Source organism: Nipponia nippon, unplaced genomic scaffold, assembly GCF_047370975.1.
Source record: "Nipponia nippon isolate SJK-2023a ecotype South Korea unplaced genomic scaffold, ASM4737097v1 scaffold_36, whole genome shotgun sequence".
Classification (NCBI taxonomy): domain Eukaryota; kingdom Metazoa; phylum Chordata; class Aves; order Pelecaniformes; family Threskiornithidae; genus Nipponia; species Nipponia nippon.
In genome coordinates this window covers 2,541,524-2,555,940 of record NW_028262354.1, presented here as the reverse complement: position 1 = coordinate 2,555,940, position 14,417 = coordinate 2,541,524, and the positions used below count along the sequence as shown (strand labels likewise).

At 59.8% G+C, this 14,417-nt stretch overlaps 1 protein-coding gene across 10 annotated transcripts in view; it reads left to right on the top strand.

Moving 5' to 3' along the window:
• The window catches only part of MEF2D (myocyte enhancer factor 2D), a 98,629-nt gene that overhangs the window by 41,907 nt on the left and 42,305 nt on the right, over window positions 1-14,417 (top strand). For all 10 annotated transcript variants that reach the window (XM_087772208.1, XM_087772214.1, XM_087772213.1 and 7 more), the window contains exon 2: window positions 5,209-5,278. The gene's annotated coding sequence lies outside the window, so the exon portion shown is untranslated. The remainder of the gene's footprint in view (window positions 1-5,208; window positions 5,279-14,417) is intronic.

Below are 14,417 nucleotides of genomic sequence, written 5' to 3'. Positions count from 1 at the left end.
AAGGGGGAACTCAGCCGGCGAGAGCGAAACTCGGTAGCTCCAACGGTTGCACGCGCGCGCCGCCTGCCCCCCCGGCACCCCCTCCACGTCCCCCAAGTCCTGGCAGCGCCAGCGGCTGCTGTCGCAACACCTGCGGCGGCGGCTGTGCCACGCGCTTGGCTGTGGTGACCTTTCCTGGAGCACGGCTTGGCGGGGATGGAGAGCAGCAGAGCGGCCATCCAGCACCTGCCCAGGGTTTGGGATTTGGGCAGGGGTCCCATACTGGGACCCTTCGTGGGGGCAGAGCCTCTGCAAGGTGACCTGGAGGAGTGGGGAAGTGAGCCCCCCATGCTTCCCACCCTGCCTCGAGCTGGTGCAGGTGTTGGAGGAGCACCGGTGGTGGTTGCTCCTTCTGCACGGCATGGGTGTGTCCTCGGCACGGCTGGCTTGTGCCATCGCACTTGTGCCATTGCTCATCCCTGCACCGTCGTGGCGGGCAGCCGAGCGGCTCGTGCTGCTGGAGGTGGATTTCTCCCTCCCGTCTCCCCTTCTGCTCCCCGTCGCCGTGCCGGCGGTGTGACTCGGGTGCAGGAACCGGCACGATGGGCGGTGGGGAGCCACGGTTTCTCGCTGCGTTTAACCGCCAGCCTGTCCTGCCCGGCCCTCCTGCCTGCAGTGGGATCTCTCCCAGTTTGTCCCTTCCCACCTCTTGGTGGCAAGCCAGAGGAAATCCAAACGTAAAAGACTCATCAGGCCTAATTAAGCCCTGGGGATATTCCCAGTGGCTGGTGCAAACTGGAGGCTGGGCCGTGGCTGAGATGCCTTAGTTTCGTGGGCTGGAGAAACGGAGAAAGTCGGTTTTTTTGGGTTTGGTTTTGGTTTTTTTTGGCTGCTGCTAGGGTCTTGCTATTGCCGGGACCCCCCTGAGACAGACGTGGCAGGGGTCTGGGGTCGCCCCGGTTTGGGGTGAGGGTCCGCGAGCGCCTGGCAGAGGAGTGGTGAGCTGGGTCGGGAGCCTGGGGGGGGGAAGTTCAGGTTTGGCATCCAAATGTTTGCGGCCCCGAGCCCGTTGCTAGAGGAAACATGAAAAAAGGGGAAGGAGAGATTGCGGTCGGCTGCTCTTCCCCTCCGCAATCTGCGCCTCCCTCTTGGCCCCTTCGGCTCCGCTCCGGCCCGGAGGAGCCCCAGAGCAGAGGATTTACCCCCCTCCATCTCCCCTCCTCCCCGTGCGCTCCGACGTCCCCATGGCAGTGGCCCTGCGGGATACCCCGGGGACGCCGGCACCCTGAGCCGAGCCAGCCGCGCTGAGGCTTTCCTTTGCCGAGGCAGCGAGGCGAGCTCACGCCGGCGGCTTAATTACCTGGTGATTGATCTAATAACGGGGCTGGGAGCTCGTTTGAGTGATTTAACATCTTCCAGCCTTCTGCGCATGGCGAGGATGGGTTTTGCCTGAGACCCTTCCTCCGCCGGCTCAAGGCGATTATTTATTTGGGGGTATTACATGTATATAGGATGTAGTCAGGGGTGTGGGCGGGTGTGTGTGTATATATATATATATGGGGTTGTATATATTTGGGGATATATATATGTATGAGGGTATCTATATTTGGGGGTTTATATATATATATATGGGAATATATATCTATATTTGGGGGTTTATATCCATATATACGGGAATATACATGTATTTGGGGGTTTATATCCATATATATGGGAATATACATGTATTTGGGGGTTTATATCTTTATATATGGGAATATACATATATTTGGGGGTATTAGCAAAGACTGGCTGAGGCACAGGGGCTGCCGAGCATCAGCTGAGCAGATATCCAGGGTAGTCACCAGCAGCCATCCCGGCGCATCCTCCGGGATCCTTCCTGGCCGGCGGGAGCAGCTCCACTGCCCACCCGCTGCCTTTGCACGGCCGGTTGCACCAGCCCGGCTACATCAGTTACAACCGGGGAGCCCCAGGAGGTCCCCCCGTGCCAGGGAGGTTTTTCTGCTGCTCTCGGGGCAGATCCCACCCCGAGGTGTTTTGGTTTGTCGCTGGGCGAAACCGAAGCTTCGGGTTTTCAAACAGGAACAATTTTATTGTCTGCTCAGCATTTCTGTCTGAAAGCTGGACAAAAAGATTGTCTTCTTTTTCCCCCTTTTCCTCCCCTCCTTTTTTTGACTTAGAAAGGGGAATTTGCTTGCCTTTACTGCCTCCATCCCTCCCCTATGTGATTTTTTTTTTCCCCAGCTTATAAAATAACAGTGTTTTGAAAACACGATACTTTTCCCCTTTCCTGGGCAGCATTTCTCTCTATAAAACAAAAAGGCTTCGAACGCAGGCGGTGCCGTGGGGCTGGGGAGACCTGGGGGCTGCGTAGGGTCCCTTTCACCCGGTCCTGCGTGCCGCAGTGGGTCAGATGGTGACCTTTCAAAACACCCCAGAATCCAGAGTTTCTGGGAGCCGTGCCGGGATGCTCGCCCGCCGGGGCACAGGACGCACGTGGACGGACACGGGGAGCTGGCAGCACCGGCGGGTGGGGGCTTTGCTCCTTTATACCAGCTCAAAACGCTGCAAAATGGGGACTGGGGGTTCACTGGGGTTTACTGGTGCTGGATGTACCATCAGATCCGAAGGGCAGCGGCTTCTGCAGCTTGGCCGGGGCGTGAAGCAACCCTGGAGCCATGGGGCTCGAGAGGATCGGGCCCTTGAGCTCACGGTTGTGTGCACCGTGGTCTCTGGGCTGTCTCCCCGTGCGTGCCGTTCATCCCCGTCTTGGGGGCTGATCCAGAGCTGGGTGACGCCGGGTTGCGCCCCTGCGCTGGGTTGGGATCAGGCCCTTGCAGGGGAGCACGTGGGCTCTGTCAGAGCCGCCTGCCCGGCTAAATAGCCTGAGACCGATCCTGGCCATCCCAGGGCTTCCCACCTTGCTGCGGTGAGGGGGAAGCGGGTCTGCCAGAGTGGCTCGGCAAAGGCATTGCCATTAGTTGTCAGGATCTGGGGACCGCGACACGCCGAGGGCTGCATGGCGTCAGGTGGTGTCCCACAGTCATTATCGAAACAGCCCGCTCGGCTCTGGGAGCCGGAGATGTAGGCTACTGCGAATAACCAGGCATGGATAGTTTTGCTGTTGGCGTAGGGTCCGTGTACTGGCTGTCCCGTGGCGGCGACGTGGCCTGGCACCGTGGGTGTGCGGCTCCGGGTTCAGGTGGGCTGCGAGTGGGGATCCTGCAGCCTGCGGGGACACTCCCGGCTTGTTTACCGGCATCCCCCACCAAGTGGGGACAACTCCATGTACAGACACACGAGGTCTTGCTTGGCTGCGTGTCCCCCGTTGCGTCCCAGTGGGATGGTGGAGCTGGCCCCGAGCTCCCCGGGGCAGGCGGGGGTTCGGCTGCCCGCAGCAGAGCCAGCCGCGGGCACAGACCGGAGCCACGTGTTCGCACATCCTCCACCCAGCCCAGCCCGCGGTCCCCGGTCCCCACGCTGGGGCAGCGGCAGGGAGCGTGGGTGCTCGGCCACCAGCCCTGCAAGGCGCTGCGATGCCGAGATCAGCAAGAGCCGTTTGTACGCCGAGGCACGGGGGCTCAGGAGGCCATTGAGAGATCCTTTGCATTAAACACCGGGGACGGCATCCGTGGCATGGGTGCCAATCTCATGCAGCCCCTTGGTGCGAGGGTGGTCCCGCTCATGCTAACGTCTCCATCCCTCGGAGCCGGCCCTGGCCCTGCTCCCTGCGGGTAACGCCTGGGTTTGCAGTAATGACGGCGCGGCGGGGCCCGGTGCGGGGGGGGGCTCGTTTGCAGAGAAGCAGCCCCTGACCCCCGATTTGGCAGCTGAGATAAGGCAGAAAGTGGGAGCGCACGTAGCGCCGTCCCTTGTCCCGGGACCTCCCAGGGTGGCACTTGCAAGGTGACGCTGCTTCTGTGGGTGTCCTTGTCCCCACGCTCTTTTTTATTAAAGGACATAAAGGGGCGTCCTGGGGGGGGCAACAGGTTGGTCTGGGCATGAAAGGGTGGAAGCGGGGCAGTAGCTGGAGGCCCCCATCCTTGTCTCTGCTGCTCTCCCATTGTGGACGCGTCGGAGGCAAGCTCATCCGTCTGTCCCGATGCTGGGAAACCCTGCGGCCGGTCCATCTACAGGACCCCAGCCCATGCAGCGTGAAGTTTGTTGCTCTTGGGATGCTGGAAAGCTGCTTGTACCCCGCCTGTTTTGGGGTGTCCCCTCCAGGCAGCTCCTCGGGGGCAAGGGGTAGGTGCAGCCCTGGCCGGAGCCACGCGCTCCTCGCTCCGGCTTTGTTCAGGCTGAATTTTGTAATGTCAGGAAATGAGCTGGCCGTGGGAGGGGAGGCAGCCGGGGAGAGGAAGGCTGGTTTTGTGGTTGAAGCGGAGGATGAGGACGCCAGAAAGCCGAGCACAATTCCTCGCTCTGTTGCTGGCGCCGGGGGTGAGGCTGCAGCTCGGCTTCGGGAGCGGGAGCTCGCGGCACGTTCGGAGAGCCGGGTGCTGGCCCCCGTGCCTCAGTTTCCCTTCTGGGCAGCGGGAGAAAGCACCGTTCCTCTCGCTTGTGGGAGCGTGCCGTGGGGAACGGGCTCTGCGCAGGGGAGGCACCGTCCCACGCCAGACGGGTGACGGCCACCAGTAGATGAATGACCAGCATGAGGCTGGCTGAAACCGCTGCGCTTTGCCCAGTGGATCGCCTCCCATCTTTGAGTGGCGAATGAGATGAATTTAGCAGCCGCGTTTCCTTCTGGGCCACGGCGTTTTGTTCTTGGCGAGGGCTGCTTTGGGCCAAGCGCGCGGGCCGCGCTTCCCAGGAGAAAGCATCCGAGCGCGCAGGTCGGCGTTTTTCCCTGCGGGGCGTGCGCGAGGGACTTCATAGAGATCGCGAAGTTCACTTGAAACCTTGAACGACTTGCTGCCGGACGCGCTGCCGGGCTGGATCTTGTCCCTTGTTAACGATAATTACATTTCATAAGGTCAGGGCTTGTGGTTGCCTTGCAGAAGCCCGGCAAGGTCCCACCCGGCCTCCGTGGCCCTTGCAGCGATGCTCAGGATCAGGGCGGTGCAGGAGGGGACCCCTCCAGCTCCTGTCCCCTCAGCTAGGGCTGCCCCGGGGGGGACCAGGAGCCCCTCGTTGTCCCCTCTGGCCGGCCGTGCTCGGATGGGGTGTGCGGGGAGCCCTTTCCTTGCCTCCGTCCCCTCAGACTGATGGCTGCTCGCTTTTTCTTTGCAGTTTGATCGAGGAGCGGTGGCCGCAGCTCGTCCTCTGGCAGGAGCAGAAGATGCAGGAGTCTGCGTAGCAGGTAGGGAGGGAAATCCCAGCCCTCGGGCTCTTGCTGCCTTCCCCCTTGAGTTTGCTTGCCGGGGGCCGTGCATCTCCCCCGCTCTGGGCTGGGGGCGAGGAGGGGGCCCCAATGGAGGTCACCCCAGCTGGATGCAGCTCAGGGGCTCAGACTCCCAAATTGGTGCAGGATCTGACCCTACAGCTCTGCTCCGGTGGCAGGAGGAGCAGTGGGTGCTCGTGCTGGCAGGGAGCACCCTGCCTGGCTGCGCACCCCTCTCTTGCCGCAGGCGCAAGGGGGTCCTGGTGAGCGGGACCGGGCTGCAGAGTCCCCAAAGCTGGCGCGGGCCAGGGAGGTGGCACCCGCTCGTGGTCCTGCAGCCCGGCGGGCAGCCCCGCACTCATCGGCGGGTGCCTCCCCGGTTCCCCAACGCCCATCTTCACTTCACCGCCTGGCATGGCTCTGCCGGGTCCCGGCCACGGCCACGGCACTGATTTGGGGCTCTGGGTTTTTTTTTTGCAAAATGGAGGTGTCGGCACAAAGCAGGGGTTTCCTGCCCTGATTTCTCCCTGGGTGGTCGAGACTTGTGGCCAAACCCACTGTTATTTTGTCCCTTGCGTTCCCCAGAAATAAGGTGCCGTTGGGAGAGGGCCCTGTGTCCAGGTTTTCTCCCTTCTCGACCTTCTTTGCCTGTTTATTGCTGTTACAGTAAATGTTTGCGTCTCCCTTGTCTGCAATGAGGTTGTGGTAGAGACAATGGCACGGACCCGTTTTATGAGGGCTCTACGGTTTCGTGTAATGTATCTTCTGTACCTGATATTGAAATCAATAAAAGGAAAGATTTTAAAAATAATCTGACCCCAGCTCCTGAAAGGAGGGGACTCTGTCATCGCTGCTTAGTGAGCAGTTTTGCTGGGTTGAGATGGCTTTTTAGTGCCAGAGAGGGGGCAGGTAATTTATTTGGAGGCTTGGTGCTGGGAGATGGGGATAGCATTCGCCGTTTCCTCCGCAAGGTCAGGACCAAGGGCTTCGTCTTGCCGTCGGTTACGCTGATAGAAACCAAGAGCAGCTCCACAGGCTTGCATCAGGGTGAAAGCGGTGGAGGGGCCCCGCCGTATCTCGGTGATGCTCCGTTTGCGCCAGCGATGGGCCGTGGTGTGCCGGAGGAGAGCAGGGCTGGGAAGGCTCGGCCAGGTCCGTCCTGCTGCGGTTTGGCCGAGCGCGGTGCTGCGGCAGAGTGCTGGGTGCTGGTATGGGACTGGCTCCGGTCTGCTCGCTTCAGGCACAAATAAATACCAGCCAAAGGGTGTGCTTTTTAGTGCGGTGAATAATTAAACGGAGCATAGGAATGACGGGGCTGTCTGCTGCAGGGTGCGCAGGGCAGGGCCCTCCATGGCTCCCGAGCGTCGCGGTCCTGATGCACCGTGCGCGTCCCGTCCCCCTGGCGCGGATGCTGGCGGGTGGTGGCAGGATCTTTCCATAATTTCATGTGTTCTCCCCCAAATCGCTGCTTGTTGCTGGAGATGGGATGCTCAGCTCCGCCGACTCCACATTGACCAGTTACAACAGCTCCTTCTTTTTTAGACTCGCACAAATTTTAGTTTTTTGGGTCGGCAGCGTCCTCCCGCAAAGCCCCGTGCTGCTGCCGGTGCCGGCACGGAGTTTTGAGCAGGGGAGGAGCAGTTTAGCGATTTCTGCAGCTGCATAATTGCTCGCTCCAGGGAGCGGTGCATTAAGTTGCGCGACTTGGGGAGGAGGATTTCGAGAAGTATCTCCGGGGACTGCTTTGAAACTCGTCCCCTTCGCTCTGTGAGCGACAGGAGCTGAGCAATTAGAAGAGCAATATCGACCCTGCCTCGGAAGCGTGCGACAACCAGCACCGGGTGATTTAATCCCAATGAAGCCACGTCCTCGCATCCTGCGATGTGCAGCATCGCTACCCGCGATCAATAGGCATTTTGTCTTCCTGAGGCCAGCCCCATTTGAGGCGCACCAGGAAAACCTCCCTCTGCCCAACCGCATCTGCTGCAGAAAACTCTTCTAGGGCCTGTGACCTTAATTGAATCGACTCTTTCATGTCCTGAAGACGGTCGTATCATCTCACTGCAGCCATGCTCGGTAAATCACGTGTCCGTTACCGCATGCACAAGCTGCAGGGTCTGTGCCAGCCTGCTTCTCTCTCGATGAGATTTTTGCAGCCCGAGGCTGATTTCCAGCTGCTTGGGAAGAGCCTTTGGGTCGCTGGGTCTGCTCCTCTGCTGCCTAAGGCCTTGCATCATGTGCCCTTGGAGGTTTAATGCTGGTGGAGACTTGAGTTTGCAGCTCCTGGGCTCCCACCGTGCCGTAGGCGTGAGCGTGCCGCCTCACCCGGCACCGAGCTGTTTGCATCCAGCAGGATCCTCCCTGTCTCCGGCGAGAGCTCGTAAAAACCGGCTGGTGGGCTCACCAAAAATCCCACTTCTTGCCCCTTTCCGACTTTGGGACTTTGGTGGGATCCTGGGTTCGGTAAAGCGATGGTTTCCTGCTGCCCGGGCGGCTGCTGAAACGCGATCGTGCTGCTGGAGGTCACCTTTTAACTCCCGGCAGAGCTGGGTGGCCTTTCGTGGTCACGGCTCTGCCCTGTGCTTCGGTTTTCTGAGCTCATCTGCTATTTTGCCACCGAGGGGGGGAGAAAAATGTCTTCAAAGCCCTTTTCCTTTGGGAAAAAGCCAACTTGGTCAGAAATGTCCGCACAGAAATGTTGTCTTAACTGTGCCGAGCCAGCGGCGGGGCTCGTCCTCCCTGGGGGTCCCGCTGTGCCCACGGGGTCTGTCCCCATCCCGCCGTGTCCCCGGGTTTGGGGCGGTGGAGGAAGCGAGCCCGGGGGCTGCTTTCGGCAGCTGTTCGCAAGCGGCCGGCTCTGGCCGCTCCCTTCCCCCTGCCGCACGCTTAACCACCTCCTCCTGCCTTCACATCTGCCTCTGCCCTTTCGACGCTGCGGTGCGCCCCGGCGCTCCCCAAACGGGGTTTTGGGGGAATCGGGGGCCGGCCGGCGGCCTCGGTGACGGCCGCTCGGGGTGGCAGCGGTGTGGGGACAGCGGCTGCGTCCCGCGCGCTTCCTCCCGGCTGCCAGCGCGCAGCAGACGTGGAGAAGGACGCAGCCACCCTGTCTCCTGTAAGTACCTCTCACTCTTTCCACTGGAGAGTTAAAATTAGCAACTTCTTTTTATAAAACAGGCGTCTCTTTAAACCTTGCCAGCCCAACTGGGTTTCCTTTTTTCCCCCCCACCCCAGCTCCTTTTCTCTTGATTTTTTTTTTTTAATTTTGTTGTTATTGTTAAACGTCTGCGTGCACTTTTCTCCCTTCTTTTTTTTTTTCTTTTTTTTTTTCCCCCCCGTCTTTTCGTTCCTTCCTTTTTTAAACACGGGTGACGCTGCAGTGTCGGTGCGGAGTTTGGAGCCAAATAAACAGCCCGGCACACCCCCACCCCGATCGCCTTACAGAGCCCAGTGCCGAATTTAGAGCCCTTATCTATTGTCAGCCTCCGTGGTCGCCGCTGCTCTGCCGGGGGGGTTTTGCCCCAGACCCCCTTTTTGCTCCTGACACCAATCTTCGATGTGAGTGTGCCTCTAATTCTTTTTTCCCCTCTCCTTTGTGTTCGTGGTAAAGCACAAAAGTGCCCGTAAATCAGGACCCGTTGCTTTTTATCCAGGGCTGCGTGGGGAGGGAGGGAGGGGGGGTCTGGGCGGTGGGGGGAGTTCCCATGTTGGGCGGATCAGCTGCATGGAGAGAGGGGGAAACTGAGGCACGGAGGGAAGACCTGGCTCAGCGATGGGGAGTGGGTGAGCCGGGATTTCCTCCTCTTAAAATAAAAACAAACACAGACAAGCAAGGAGAACGCAGCAGGCGCGGGCTCAGATGCAGGATTGGTGCCTGTTCCCGGGGGATAAAATCCAGCCCTTTGGGAAAGCTCGTGCCCGCGGTTCCCCGCGGCGGGGCCGATGCGGGTGGAGGGTGCCGCGGCCGGAGCTCTGCTACGCCGGGACGGAGCCGGTGGTTGGAGGCGGCCGTCCCAGCCCAGATCTGCGAAAGCAAACAGGAAGGCGAGGAGGGAGCAGCCCACCGTATTTACTTGGGTGTTGGGGATGTTATTTATTGTGGTTCCTCTGAGGTTGGTACCGGGGTTTTTTAACACCTTCCTGCTCGGTGCCGTTTCCTTTCAGCCAGGGCTGGGTGCCCGGCACAGTGGGAGTTTGTGGCTCGCGCAGGGAGCTGAGCCGGGTACCACGCACCTCTCCACGCCGCATCCAGCGACGGCAGGAGCATCGCGCCGCGCTCCTGTTCCTTCTCCTCCCTTAACTATTTCATAAATTTTCGGTTTGCTGTGGAGACCAGCCCGGCCGGTCCCGCACGAGGGACGGCTGTGGTGGGGCTGGGACTGGCACTGGGCTTGGCTCATCCCAGCAAAAGCTTTTTCCATCTTGATTTGGTTTTTTTTTGGGTCTTTTTGCGCTGTTACTGCTTTGGGGCCGGGACTTCCCAGATCCTGCCTGGGGTTAGAATTAATAATGCTGATAAACTTAATATCCACTTCAGTGAAAATTAAGGTGGAAAACCCAGAGGAAGGAGGACGGCAGCCTTCAGAAGTGCTTTTAGTGTTTCCCTCCCAAGGCACCACTCGCGTGCGCTGCCCTGGCTCCGATGCTCATGGATGGCTTGAACGCAACCGGGGCTGGAAGATAAACTTCACTCTTTGGGTTAAACCCAACCCTTGAACCATCGCTGGGGGTGGGTGAAGCGGGTTCTCCGCTCTGCTCGACTCAGGGGACCCCGTCGCAGCGGTGTCGGCCCCGTTCGGGGACAGGGTTTGGGGCCGCGGGTCTCATCCCCGCTGCAGGGTCCCGGGTTTCTGCTTTCAAAACCGAACGGCTGCCCGCGGTACTGCCCTGGGCAGCGACGGCTGCAAAGCCCTTTTCCTCCTCCTCCTCCTCCTCCTCCACCTCTTTTGGGCAAAGAATCGATTTGGGCAGCTATTTATTTATATTTATTTATTCTTACATCCCCACCCTGCAGCCAAAAATTATGACTGAAATATTTTCATTTCTACCTGCAAACTCGTGCCTTCTGAAAGCCACGCTTTCTCTCTCGCCCCCTTTGCAAGTCTGCAGAAAAAAGTGCCTTATTTGGTTTTCTTCCCAATATTTTCCCTTTCCCACGAGGAATCATGACTGGTGTTTATCTGTGACACTCCTGATGGCTCCCGAGCTCTCGCCTGCCCTCGGGGTCCATCTCCTCTGTGCCGCACGAGCATCCCAGCGGCTTCCCTGCCATCCCTTCGGAAACCTGGGCTGGGACCCACAATTGAGCCCTTGGCTTCAACCGCACCGGCGTGCTGGCGGTGCTCCGGCACGGGAGCTTGGAGGGTGCCAGACCCGGGGTGTAGCGACACCTCTGGAAAGTGCCAAATTTTGGCGTTTCCCGCAGCAGCTGGGCACCCCCGTCGCTCTCCTGAGCATCGCCCCTGCGCTCTGCTGGGATGCCCGAGGTGGGCACGTGGGCAGCATCCGTGCCCCCAAAACCCCGGGCTGGCTGAAGTCACCACCCCTCCGGCACGTGGCTTTCGGCACAGCCGTGGAGAAGGGCTCGGCCGGTTGGGGACCGCAGCAGGGGACTCCCCCTGCCCCGCCTAACTCCTCCCTGCTAAAACACAAGCTTTGGGTGGGTTAAAAAAAAACCCTTTTAAACCAGAATAATTTTCCCCGCTATTCCTGGAGGATGCATCCCCAAACGGGGTCTGGATGAGGCCGCCTCTCCCTGCTAATGGGAACCATCACCCAGTGGGTCGGGACAGAGCTGCCAGCGAAGGCCATCGGTGTGGGCAGACCGTGGCTTGGCTTCGGTGGCCCAGCCGGGCCGGTGCTGGGGAGCGGTGAGGACAGGATTTGTGCGCCTGTGTCTAGAATGTGCGTCTTGTGAGTGAGCGGCAACAGCTGAGAACCAGCTGTCTCGCTGTATTTCGGCCGCCTGACGAGCCGGGGCCGGATCCTCACCCACCCGCCTTGCTGGCTCGCGGCTTGGGAACGCGGGGTGAGGATCCAGCCCCGTCCTCCGTCAGCCTTTTGCCTACAGATGCATGTGCATGCAAGCTGCTGATGAGCCGGGGGAGCGGGGCCGTATCTCATCCCGGCAGACGGCAAAGCCTTTGTGGCGCGGCAGGCACCCTCCTGTCCCAGCAGCCATGAGTCACGCTGGGGACGCGGGACCTTGAGCTGGTTTGTCCCCCCACCGCCCTGGATTTGGCTGCAGCACGGTGCGCCGTGGTCCCTGGGGTGCTCCAGCGGTGTCATGCCCGGGCTCCGGATCGGCGGGTCCCCGGAGCGCCGGTGCCAGCGGCAGATGCGGCGGCTGATGCAATGTTATTTGGGTGCTGGGTTGGAGCTGCCGTGTTTTCGAGGCAGTGCAGGGGAAGAGGAAGTTAAACCCGTTTTTGCTGTGTGGCATCTTGTCCTGGTTCCTCCCGTTCGCTTAGAGCGAGTTCGGTTTGGGTTTGGTAACGGCCAGACCCCGGTCCGTGCCTCTCGGTGGGCTTCGGTGGCTCCTTCTCCTCTCACGGCACTTGGGCCGTAGCTCTCGGGGCCAAGGGATGGCTCTTTCTGCTCGGTTCCTCGGGGCCTTGGTCTCTGCTTGCAAATTGTGCTGCTGCTCTAGTCCCAAATAATTAATGCTGCTTGTGGACTTCGTTTGCTTTATTAAACACGATAGCAGTGTCCAGTGGTAAGCTTCCAGCTGTTAGATGGCAGCAGGCTCCGAGCGTGAGCCTGTGGCTACAGAACAAAGTCGTTTTTTGGGGTGGAAATGGTGGGGATGTGTACAGATGGATGGGCAGGTCCACCTCCGAGAAAAGCAGCTGGCCAGGACGCCAGGTTTTGTGGTTTTGTTTCCAGGTTGGGAGTGCCAGGGGCTGCTCAGAGCTGCGATGGTTGAGTTTGAGCGCTGGGATGGAGGCAGGAGCCTGGTCCTGCCCGGTCCTGGTGGTGTTGGCCAGATCTTTCCTATCCATCTCTCCAAGGGACTCTCTGGCGAGCTCTGCTCTGGTGTCACCCTCCCAGTATTCCGCGTCGCTGTATCAGTGGCAAATTAAGCTCATTTGCTTCTTATCCTTCTTCTCATGGTCAAGTGGAGCTGGTGACCACCATCCACTTCCCAACGATGGGAAGCTCCCAGCTTCACCAGCTTCACCAGCTCCTCCACACCCCAGACATGTGCAGGACCCTGCAGCCCCTAGGGAGCCCGGTGCTCCCCGCCTGGGAGCTTAGGACGTGTAAACCCTGACCGAGAGTGTGGGATGAGGCAATGCAGGAGCAACATCTGCTTCTACATTGCCTTCGTGTCTTTGGACCTGATGGGTGTGATAGCTGCTTTGGGTCTGGATGCAGTTAGCAGTTGGTAGATGCAAATAAAATCAGCAGCCCCGTGACTTTTGGCATTGCTGCTATTACTCACCAGTGCTTGGGGGTGGGAAAAAAAAAGAAGTGGTTTTGGGAGGCCGGTTTGAAAGATCTTGGTGGCCCTTGGGGAAGGGCTGAGCCTTTGGGAATGGCGCTGCTGGGGTTGTGCGCTGGGAGGGCGGATCGTGCTCCAGGGCTGAGCTCTGGGATGGCACTGGGGATCTCCGGGCAGCCCCAGCTCCCAGGCTGAGCCCGCGCTGTGCTTTGGGTGCTGGAGGGTCTGCGAAGCTGCTCTTGGGTGTCCCTTCTTGGGTGGGGATGGGGTGTGGGGTCCCCGGCCGCATTGCTGAGGTGGGGATGGAGATTTGTGCCATGTTGCCCTTGGGCGAAGGGAAGGTGACTGCAGGATGCCCTGGGCTGGCTGCGGAGGATGGATCCCCAATCCCATCCTGGTGATGCCGGGGGGAAGAGGAGTGTTTTCCCTGGCGTGGTTTCGCTCTCCACCATGTCCCACGGGGCTGCCGTGGGTTTCCATCGCTCTCACGGATGGCTCGGAGCAGCAGTCGGGTCTGATGGAGTTTCCCCTGGGTAATACCCACCGCGGGGAGAGAGTTGTCCCCTCTGCTACTGGGGGAAATCCCATCCCCTTGCATGGAGAGCCCCTAAATTCCCTGCAGAGGGGGTTTCGCCCTCCTCACGCTGCTGAGCCGCCCCTGGGGACCCCGTTCCCGTGTCCCGGTGGTGGGATCCTGCCCCCCATGCGGGAGCTGAAGGCAGCGGTTGTTCCCCTTTGGTGTGTTGTGTTTTGGGACTTGCAAGTCATTGACAACCTTGCGATGACCGCTGGCAGCGGGGACCTCGCTGGGCTGCACCGGGGGACAGGAGCACCCTGAGGTGCACCCTCGGGATGGGGGGTGCCCGAGGAAATGGGGGATGATGTTGGGGTCTGGGTGCTGTTGATGAAGGGAGCCTCGGCTCCCCCCGCTCCAGGTTTGCATCTTGCCGTACAGATTCCCATTCGAGAAGAAGAAAAAACCCCTCAAAGTGAAGCATCGCTGCCGTCGGGCGCCGAGGCTTTGAGGCTTTTCCTGGGCTCGAATCCCGCCGTGCCGGGGGTGGGAGGCAGCTCGGTGGGGAGCAGGGCTGGGTGGCCCCAAAGCTGCAGCCGCGTCTTCCCCCTCCATCCCCTCTTTTTCCTTCCCGTGGCCTCAGCACCGGCGAAAGTCCTCACCGTGGGTCTGGTTTGGGGTCGAGAGCTGCTTCTGCTCCCCACCAGCATGGGGACGACTTTGACAGCCTCCTGATTTACGAGCGCAGGATCCGACCCCAAATTCAGCTCTCTCTCCTTCTCGCTTTTTTTTTTTTTTTTTTTTTTTTAATGAGTCAACCTCTCATCTGTCATATTAAACCTCCTCATTACCAGGTATCTAAATTTTGCTCTGACAATAGTGACAGGGGAAGCTGCGATATCATTGCCACGGCGCGGGGCTACAGGGAGCTGGCAGGTGGTTATTTCATGCCCTGCAGGGAGCCGTGGGGGTGGGCGATGGAGCCGGATAATGGGCTCTCGCTTCCCTTCTTTTAGAAAACCCTACTTAGTGCAGAGGGGAAAATTACCCCCGGTCTCCAACTCTGGAGCTGGTGATGGATAGAGGACGGGAGGGAAGGGGAACGGCTTTGCGTGGTCCAGCTGCTCCTCTGTGGGGATGGAGGGCGGATGGGGATGGAGGTG